Raw genomic sequence first — 10,611 nt, 5'->3', positions numbered from 1 at the left:
CAAATGCCACATTTAACAAAACTCACAATAACTAAATAATGTCTTTTTCACCATGCTCCTTTACACTAATTAAATAGTTACTGCCACTTATATCACTCAATGTTCCAAAATTTGTCGAAGAAGTGAAAAAATGTCATCGGAAAACAGTTGATACCATCTTTTTCTACATGGTTTCCGAATTGTTTTTAAAGTAAATTATAGCTCGCAGAAAATCTGATTTCAGACCGATATTCCAAATTTAACTACATTCCTTATAGTAGGAACTACATAACTCGATTTTTAATCACCTTATTGTGGGTTCCACTGCCATGAAGGAGTTTTATTAATGGCAATAATCCTCTGTAAAATGTCACATTTTTATAATTTAAAGTTCCAAAGAGGAGAACCAGCAGGATTTGTTTGCTTATTTCCTAAATTAGCAGCTTTACACAACTTTGTTCTGAAGTCTTTAAAACTGAAGTAATTAGCGAACATATGGAACAGATGCTCTCAAAAGTAAATATGGGTTGGTATTAATAAGGGACAGTCTCTCCCAATGCTCACTTAGGGGGATAATGTGTGTTATGACCTTAGACAGTAGTGATTAATATTGTGATATATAGTTGTTGGTTTTTATGTTTATTAGTTATTATACTTCAGAACGTCACACCCAAGCTCTGAAAGTAACCTCATAAACTATCCTAATTCAAAGACTCATGATGAGTGCAGGGAGCTAGGTTGCCTAGTTGTCCTACAAATAGGTAACTAAATAGCTGAAGTAAAAGAAAATTTCAAAAACTTAGACAACTTTTTAAAAAATTATTCTTGTCACATTTAAAAGCATCCAAAGGGGCTTAGAGCAATTTAGAGAAAAAATTTAGAATGAGTGGCTCTTGATTAAGAAAATATTGATAAGATCCCCAAGCTCCTTGATTGTTTTGAATTGGATATTGGGGGATGGAGTTTGACTTACTGTGAGTCTTCCATTTGTAATATTATTGACATTCGTTGACTTACTGATTTCATTTCAAAAAAAGGAATCACCTCCGTAACACTGTGCTTTTTTTAATATTAGACCATGGCCATGGTTGATCTTTTTTAATGGTTTGTTTAATCCTGAGTTTAATCTGAGCACACAAAACCTGTGAAAAAGAGGGAGACTTACGGAAAAGGTTCACATTCTAAAATGTTTAAAGATATTGAAATAAAGATTTAGATGCTTTTCCCATTCTTTCAGGATGCAAATAGAAGTTATGAGAATCTTGAGCAAATCTGAAATAGACTAAATGAAACTCCATTTATTATAATATAGCATTTGCCATGAAACTGGACTTAACTTTCTTAGAACTTAGTATTGCAGCTTCTATTTGCTCATGCATTTATTGCAAATTGTCAAAAAAGGACTTTGCAGATCCTTATTTTTTTGAAAGGAGGCATATTGAGAACTTTTCAGTGTATCTAGCTTTTAAACAATATAGAGGCAGGAACAAGTTATGCTCAATAGACATTTACAGCTATAAAAATGGTTCTCTGAATGAGCTTGAGGACTCTGAGTTTGGTCAATTGACAGCTCAAGTTATACTTATTACGAAATGTCATATTCTTCTTGAACTTTTGATGTTTTAGAGCAAGCTTTAGTGTCCGTGGGTTTTAAAGAAACCCTTGATACTGTCTAAGGCCTTTAGGGAATAAATAAATCTTATTTATGCAGGCCAATTCAATAGCAACCTCATCAAAAAACTACGAAATACAGATAAATTGAGGATGCTAATTAATAATGCCACTGGATTTTAAACAATTAGATCCAATATTGAATACATTAAAAGAGTTTTAGAGAGGGGTTAGAAACGCTTGCTTTTCCTAAACTTTAGATGATGACTATCTAAAAGAAATTTAACAAATTGGACTTTTTTGGATGGCAATAATGTGAAAATGTTACTCCCAATACTCATTTAATGTTTACACAAATAAAAAACTCTTAGATTTCAAAAAATATTTGTCAATAGCTCCAAAATGGTGCCTGTTAAGGTGTTACTGCTAAGAATATACAACTGAATTAGTACACAATGATTTTGAATCAGTTTGGTTAGTGAAAGTTTTAAGATACAGCTTAACCATTCAGACTTCATTGAAATGACATTAAAATGCTCATATGCTGCTTTTTATATAAAGAATATTGAAAACAAGTTTTAGTAGCTTTTTTCTAATAGATTTTCTAATTTATATTGCTTTTTTTTGTGTTAAGGATTTTAAAAACCATTTACACTGGTAACTGGTTCATGTGAATTTGTTAAAAAAAAAAAAAAACAGCTTACCTCCTTGGTCCTTTCAAAAAGTAATTTATATTGAATTCAAGTTATTTCTTCAAAAAAAGAGATTTAAAATGAATTTTAATTTACCAACCGCTACAAGCGGTAGGGCTAAAATCGGATCATAGGTCATAAACTAGGTTTCCTTCGAGTTATGATTTATTGCTATACCATTTTAAAAAACTCAGGCCATGTAGAAACTGACGATATAAATTTCCTTGACAATTTTCATCTGCAACAACTTCAGGAACACTGTGCACAGAAATTGTATTTTATGAATATTTTTTAAGTAAGTTTTTGTGGTATAGTGTTCTCATAGCAAGATAAATAAGTTTTTAAAGTTTTCAAAAAATGATATAACGTTAAAAAAGAATACGTTATGTATTTCAAAATAAAGAGTTCAAAATTATCCAACAACATTTAATCAGCGACAAATTAAACTATGTTTTGGTTTTCTAACGATTGTTTTATACTCTGCACTTTTAGCACATGAAAAAATAATCCAACACATGAATACTTTTGACCACAATTAAAATGAATAGCTTAAACGTAACAGTGATTAAAAGTATGAACTCATGAATTGTTTTGGGTAACATGTAATTAAGACTTTATGCATAAAGCTCATTGTGCATGACATTCAAACTTAATTTTGGTAAAAATCAAACGTAGAAAAGAAACACTTGGTGACGTCTTTTTTGCAACAACTTAGCGTAATGCTGTTACAGAAAAAACTTTTTTTCTTCATTTTGTCCCCTGCCTAACTGACCTCTATTTTATAAACGTTATTTCATAGCATTCCATCCACCAAGATTTGAAGCATCATTTATTTGATGTTGCATCATAATTCGAGAACTTATGATAACAACAGAGAGGTCAATAAATTAATCTTACATAACTTTAGGTAAGGTATGTTATTCGTTTTGCGATTGCATCAATAATGCATACTTATATAATAAAGTATACTGAAGTATAAAAGAGATTAAATGAACTTCATTCCGTGGTAAAAAAGATTCTGGGTGTAATGTGAATTGGTTATTTTTTAACAAAACATAATCTTTGTAGGATTATGGATGTAAATGAATAACCAATCAAATTTAGTCATTTCATGCAAGACTGGAGTTTGTCGAATCACAAACTATTCATAACAATTAAATGCTTTGTTAAGCTACTTCATTAGTGTGTATAAATGGTTAAAGTATAATATTCCTTTTTATCTAAAGAAGTCGAGCCAAAAAATGGGTCAGCTTACCATGATGATTCTGCTTGTGATTTCGGTTCAGTTTTTTGTAAGTATTTCCGTTTATCATATTATTACAGGATTACACAGATCTCCACAATATCTCTTCTTATTTCTTTTAGCTAAATGAAGCTGCACCAAAATGGCGAGCAAGAAACAAGTTTGTGGCAGTTCCAAGGTACGTTTTTTGCTCTTTTTAATTTGAATTTCAAAATCAACTTATGCTTAGTAGTTTTAAAACGGTCATTTTATTTAACGAGTCAAAAGTTATATTTGACTCGTTTAATAAAATGAACTTTTCAATAAAATTACCTATGTTGTTTACCAGCAACAATTTTTTTTTAGATACCAAGAAAGAGACTATCAAGTTGAATATAAAGCAGTTAGTTAGCTTTGATATTTTTTCTGTTATTTAAAGATATATGCTGATGATTTTATGCACATTTCACGCACGTTAATGCACATTGCAATTTATAAATTGCTTGTATTTTGTCTTAAAAATGAGAACTTCGCTTGTTGAGCAAAATGCTAAAAAAAAACTGTTTGGTTTATCTTTTTTTTTCAATTTAGGCAGATGAAGATTTCCCAATGAGGAATCAAAATAGAGAGTTGTGAGTTTAAATATATATTTAATAAAAGCAATATAAACTTGTATTTAATTGCATAAAATTATTTGAAAACGGGAACTGTTTTTAGATTTGAAGAGAGGAACTACGAAGAAATGGATATGATGAGAGATCAAAGAGGCCTCAAAGGATGTCGAGCAGGAAGCCCTGATTCCCGTTGTTGAAAATAATCATGGTAATTTATTTATTTGTATTGATGATAAATTTATTTGAAATAATTGAATCGAAGATAAATTTTTTTGAAAAAGAAAATAGTTATAAAAGTTACAACTTTCTCATTTTTTTTTCTTGTAAAAACACAGAATGCGAAAAAGGAAGTTATTTGGTTAAAGATGTAACGACGATGAAAGAGATTGTTAAAAGCGTGTATTGTTTAAAGTTTGTTTGTATAATTTTGCAGTTAAATAAATGTTCGTTATGTACTTTATGTTGTCCAAATTACACCAGCATTGCAATAGCAATTTTTTCACGATTTCTGAGTTTATTGTGAAAATTCTTAAACCGCAATTTTGACGGGCTAAATCTTACAACACTTCGCTAATATCGTGAACAATATTATCCCAAAATTGTCGCCACTTGGGTAGTTGTGCAAGTTTAGGTTGCTTATATTATTTACTTGAGCATATTAACTTATATCCCATTATTGTAATTCACATCCATTTTGCATCTAGATTGAACAGAGATGCCTGCTTTAACGAAAGTTAAATGATACCATTTCAGTTGAGATGTGGATTTGGCTTAAACGAGACATATGAAGTGCCAACATGTATTATTTGATATCGATGCTCTTGTTAAAAGTGACAGCAATAATTTAATTATTATAAATATTTAATCGATCGATTCTTCTGAATACCTTTAGATCAGAGCATCATAAATTTCTATTTGTTCTAAAAAAACTTGTGATCAGCTTACAGCAAATCATTTCGGATGAGGTCTTTCGAACTCTTATACAACTAAAGACTTTTTTTTTGTAAAGTGTTCTTTTGAGTAAAGCAGAAAAAAAGTTTAGAAAAGGCACGTTTCTCATTTAACATCGCTTAAACTTTTATGCCCCTGGTTTCACAACCTGATTTTATCTTATCGTTAGAGTCATATGTTGAGACCGATCTTTTCGCCGAACTGCTTTACAGGGCTCTTGCTAGCCAGTTGGATACTTTTGAGGTAAAGCGGTGTACTTTGTCAATATTATTTGTCATGCGTTTGGAGATCATCAAATACTTAAATGAGTTGTTAATGACAAATTGGGATTGTTTATTTGTTAAGAGATTGTCAATTATAATTACATGAAATACATCAAGAGCATGAAGGAGTTCAAGAATAAAAACTTTGAAAGAGGTTTTTGGTCAAAAAACATTAATACTGCAGAAATTAAGTAATTTTTAAAATATTTCCAGCTATGGAAACTGGTTTCTATAATCAATTAGGGTGGAGTGATTTTCATGGCAAAAAAAGTTTTTAAGTTCAAATTGCCTGAGGTGCGGATAGTTGCATTTTAAAAAGAATAGGAAAGTAATTTTTTTTTCTTCTCGTTTTCATGACTTCTTCAGGTCTCTCTATGGGATTGATTTTCGAAAAAAAACCGATTCCTTTTAATGTTTATATTCTTTTTAGTTTAATGGAGTTTTGATGCTATTTTATTTCTTAGAAAATTGACTTTTAAAAGTTTAATACACAATAAAACACGAAATAAATGTTGCTTTTTACGAAAAAAGAAAAGTGATATGAGAAAAATTGGTTTCTACTTTCACGGCACATGTTGCCAAGGACATAAACGCTAATCCATTGCTCTTAGAAACAGCAGTTATTATATAGCTTGAATTACAGCAAATAACACAATCAGCTGTAAAAATATTTATGATACTGAGAAATAAGGAAACTAAGAGCATTATTTATTAATACTTAGATGTTGGGTGAGCTCGACTATCAATCGGAAAGGGGAGGGGAGGGGGTTTACCCGTCATGTAATCTATGGTCGCTACTGAAGGCTTTTGAAAAGTAGTGTAAAAGTGGCCTCAAGCGTTTTTAAAATTCTTAGTTCCACTACTATAAAAAAATAAATTGCAAAAACGAGAATTAAATTTTATTGCATAGAAACATCGATGAAAAGTAAGCTTTGAAGTTTTTTTTTTCTCATGTTAACCAATGGAACTGGTTTTAAAAAAGTGAATAAAGCGCCGCCATAAAAGTAAAACGTTGCAGGACACAACAATAATTTATCTTCGTCTTATTGCATAAAAATTAAGTACTTTTTTCAAACGTTTTTTTTTTACAGTATTTTTTAGTTTTCGTATTTACTTTTTTTTTTTTTTTATTCCTATAAATTATTTTGTTTCGCATTAATCAAAAAAGAAAAGTTGGTGATAAGAAAAAAACTAAAAAAGTTGAAATCTTCAGCAAAGTGTGTGAAATTAACATCTTAATTTTGAAAAAAAAGATGGTTAGACGCAAAATGAAAACATGAGCAGGGCTTCAAAAGAAACCGTACATGAACAATTACAAGTAATTTTTTATGAAAATATGTTAACACCTTTTAAAGAAGGTATTTTTCCTCTGACATATTTGCGGAAAATTCAGGCGAATTTTCACGAACTTTCGTCAAATTGATGTTGCAATAATAATAAATAATGGAAATAATAATAAATTCTGTTTTATTATATTACTAGTTACACCAACGCGAGATATGTGGTTTCTCCGTGAGCCCATAGTTATGTTGCAGGAAAAATCTAGTGACATTATATATGCCTTTAGTTGTGTTGAAATTGTCATCTCAGAATTAGAACTCTAATATCCTTGATGAAGAAATAGTTATGTGGTAAAAAATGTGGCTTAATTGTCAATTGCTGCTAGTGCTCTTAAAGAATATAAGCCAGATAAATTTCCGAATATTTACATTGTCCTTTACGTGGGTTGTGTTCTTCCTTTCACTACTACAGAATGCGAAAGAACGACAAGTGTAATTCGACGCCTTCATTCGTACATAAGAGCAACACAAAGACAGGAACGACTTTCTAAGTTGGCTTTAATGCACATCCACTATGTTTATAACTTTGATTTAGATATGGCCGTTAAATTTTTTGCAAAATTGCATCTGAGAAGATAAGAATTCATTACCTTTCTTTAAGACGATTAGCATTTTTGTTGTAATCAGTTGAATATTTGTTATTGAGACCAAATGTTTGTTTATTTATTTTTCCTCAGTTATATTATATTAAAAATCGCCAGGAATTTTGTATTCGATTATAATATTTTTAAAAAATATCATTTAAATTTCTTTTAAAAAAAAATGGACCGCATTAAAAAATTTGTCACTCTTCTGGTTAAAAACATGCTTTTAACGATTTTACTATTTCTTTCAAACATTGTTGATATGGAATAAAATATGTTATGTTAATTATTAGGAAAAATAAAATTGTTGATAAAATTCGATGTTGATCGCAGAAAAACAGCGATTCGATGTGATCTAAAATTGTTTGGTTTTAAAAGCTTTTGTTTTATTATTAAAATGTGTTTTAATATTTCAACAAATAAAAAAAGAAATGAAACAGTTTTTAAAATCACTAACAGGGTTGCCAACAGGGAAACTAGGGGTAAAACCGCTGTAATTTTCTCATAGAAAACTAATACATTTCGTAGGTTTTTTAGATTTACTTTTTGCTCACTTTTTGCTCTTTTTGCTCAAAGTTAAAGTTCTGAAAGCTTCTGTTTAAAAAAGACTTTTTTTGTTTAAAAAAGCTATCAAAAAACTAAAGAACTGAGGTTCCCAATAGCCCACAAATTCATATTACTCATCCTGTGAAGAGAGTTAGGAACAAGGTCATGCCTCGAATTTACCAAGGCGAAGGAAAATTCAAATGAAAAAAATCCAGTTTATATGTGGTAGAAGAAACTAGTAAACCCTGGATGCTTTATTATCACAAACTGATGTCGAGGTATTTGATGCAATCTTTATGGGTTGTTAAACTATTTGAGTGTGGCAAGGTGTCTTTATCATATCAGTTTTTTCTGAAATCTAAGAAATAATTTTTTTTTAATTATCAATTGAGATCTGTCTTGTCAAAGAAGCCTCAGTAGTATTAACATTTTGCAAATTAATCATGTCTACATTATAATTCAAATTCAGATGAGGCACTTTAAACGGTCGAATGACATCTGATAATCATAGGATTCCCTGCATTTGATAATTCGCGTTGAATCTAATTCTCTAATACGCATTCTTTTATCCACTAACAAAACCAACAAAATATTTTCAGGTTGACAGAAAGAGGCATTTCTTTGTAATACTGGAGATTTTTTTATCATTTCAAAATGATTGGATCCATGCATGTTGTTAGAGTATTCTGCGCTAGCTGGTTTGAAATAAAAATAACACCATCGTGTATGTATGGATACATACACGTTGGTCTTACATACACGTTGGTCTTATTTTTATTTCAAACCAGCTGGCGCAGAATACTCTAATAACATGCTTGGTCAAAATTTTGAGATCTAATAATGCAATTATTGTGGATACATATAACCTTAAAATTCTGTTGGCTGTTTTTAACCAAGGTGAATGTGAGAATTCCAGGATATCTCAGATATAAAGATTTTGATATACTACCTCTTAAAATTCTCAAATATGAAAAAGATATTTCTGATCAGTACTTCTTTCTTTTCGATCAATATTTGGAAGTTTCACTTCCATAGGTTCAAATGAAACAACTGGTTCTTTCTCACAATTTTCTAACATTTTCCAATAGCACCTTTGATTTTTGTAGCATGATTTATTTTTCCATCTAGGTGCTATATTAGATGGCGGAGAGGCAGCTCATTAGTGTAGTAAGTATGTAAGCCACTGCACAGGGCAGCCAAAAAATAATTGTAATTGACTGAAAGAACCATTTTTCTATCCAGTGTTTGTGACAGGACAATAACATCAAACAGCTTTTACTTGCTTTTATATGAAACGTTTATAAGGATCTTCTAAAAAAGTTTGAACAATTGATGCTATACTCAGTGCAGCTTCAGATGATGGCGTTACGTGGAACAGATATTTTTTTCCAGGTTCAGAAACAAGAACAATATGCTCCTCAGTAAAATATTTTCGGTAATAGTTTGTCCCATTTTCATCTTGATGAAATTTTACATCCTTCTTTCCATCAAAAAACAGTATTTGAACTTCAAAATGATCATTTCTTCCCCATTCTTGAAGTTGTAGTCTTCCATTTTTTCGTTCTCTTCTTATTTTACTTTGATCAACTATTCTTGATGTATTTACTTTTTTTAACAAATTTTTAAATCCTTTAAAATAGCATTATCTAATAATGAAGCAGATTGATCTGAAACTCAAATTTCAGTGCCGAGTAGGGCTTGCCGACTAGATTGTTCAATTCAAATCTTCTTTCAGAAATACAAGTATAGTAAAATTCCAATGATGCGTTGGTATCAGAAGTTTTAATTCTAAACATATCTTCAGATATATTACCTGAGTTTTCAAATGATGTTGCTTTTTCAATTTCTATTTTACTTGCAGATTGAAAAAGGAAGTAATTTTTTACTTTTTTCTGCTATATCGTCTGCATGAAAAAGTTTTCCAGTCGCGATGATTGCGTTGCTTTTCATTTCATATTACTATGAAGAAGTTGGGTAACTTTTTTGTCAACATTATCGACTGCCGTTTTACAAACTGTTCTCTGATCCACAAGAAAATACCTTTCCCTAATAGGAACTTCACTTTGAAATGAAAGTCAATAAAACTTTTACATTTACAGATAAAGATATCAAACAGTTCTTTCACATATTTTTTTAAATATGTTCTTCTTATCTAGTAGCTTAAGAAGATTCTTTTTCATAGACTTATACTCTGTTTATGTTTGCAATCAAGCGCAAAATTCGTTAATCGGAAGTTATTGGAATGGATGCTTTTTGCCATAAAATTTTCAAACCTTGCAGTAAAACGTTTAAAATATCCTTCACAGATAGATCCATTACATTTGCATCCGCCTTTAATAACAGCGTACAAAATAGATAATGTTTTATAAGATCTGCTTTTGTAGGAGGAACATTCTTATCGAATTCCTTGGCTAAACTAAACACTTTACAAAACGATTCCTTACAACGTCAATAATAGATAAATTAAAACGCGGATAAATTAGTAACAAATATTTGCATTTATAAAAACATATTTGACTTGCGCGCGCAAACATTCACAATAGACAACGCTTTAGTCTAATTTTGATAAAGATGTCAATTTTGAGGGCAAAGAGGAACCTGAAGAACTCATCAAAAATAAAGTTAAAAAAAAAAAGTAATGTTCTTTTTTTATTATTACTCTTCGATTCCTAACTCAAGCGAATCTAATATTAAAATTTTTTAATATCGCTCCACCCTAATGTCAATATAAATTGTATTCCTTATTCCAGAATATCGCGGACTAAGATAAGGTGGCCATAGGATTTTTTTAGTCTTAAGACCCCTCAAT

General features: G+C 30.3%; 2 long non-coding RNA genes across 2 annotated transcripts; both read left to right on the top strand.

Moving 5' to 3' along the window:
* The first annotated feature begins 3,490 nt into the window (after window positions 1-3,490).
* LOC149879159 (uncharacterized) lies at window positions 3,491-3,928 on the top strand. The gene is made up of 3 exons (XR_016446757.1): window positions 3,491-3,574; window positions 3,648-3,703; window positions 3,871-3,928. It is a non-coding gene; the product is annotated as an uncharacterized LOC149879159 (long non-coding RNA).
* Window positions 3,929-4,057: 129 nt separating this feature from the next.
* On the top strand, window positions 4,058-4,561 carry LOC149879158 (uncharacterized). Its single transcript, XR_016447048.1, has 3 exons — window positions 4,058-4,136; window positions 4,222-4,326; window positions 4,454-4,561. It is a non-coding gene; the product is annotated as an uncharacterized LOC149879158 (long non-coding RNA).
* The last annotated feature ends 6,050 nt before the right edge of the window (window positions 4,562-10,611 follow it).

The sequence above is a fragment of the Hydra viridissima genome, unplaced genomic scaffold, assembly GCF_058129835.1.
Source record: "Hydra viridissima isolate aposymbiotic clone 2 unplaced genomic scaffold, HvirCarnegie_v1 scaffold_14, whole genome shotgun sequence".
In the NCBI taxonomy this organism is placed as follows: Eukaryota; Metazoa; Cnidaria; class Hydrozoa; order Anthoathecata; family Hydridae; genus Hydra; species Hydra viridissima.
The sequence above is the reverse complement of the archived record's forward strand: the minus strand, read 5'-3'. Positions and strand labels throughout refer to the sequence as shown.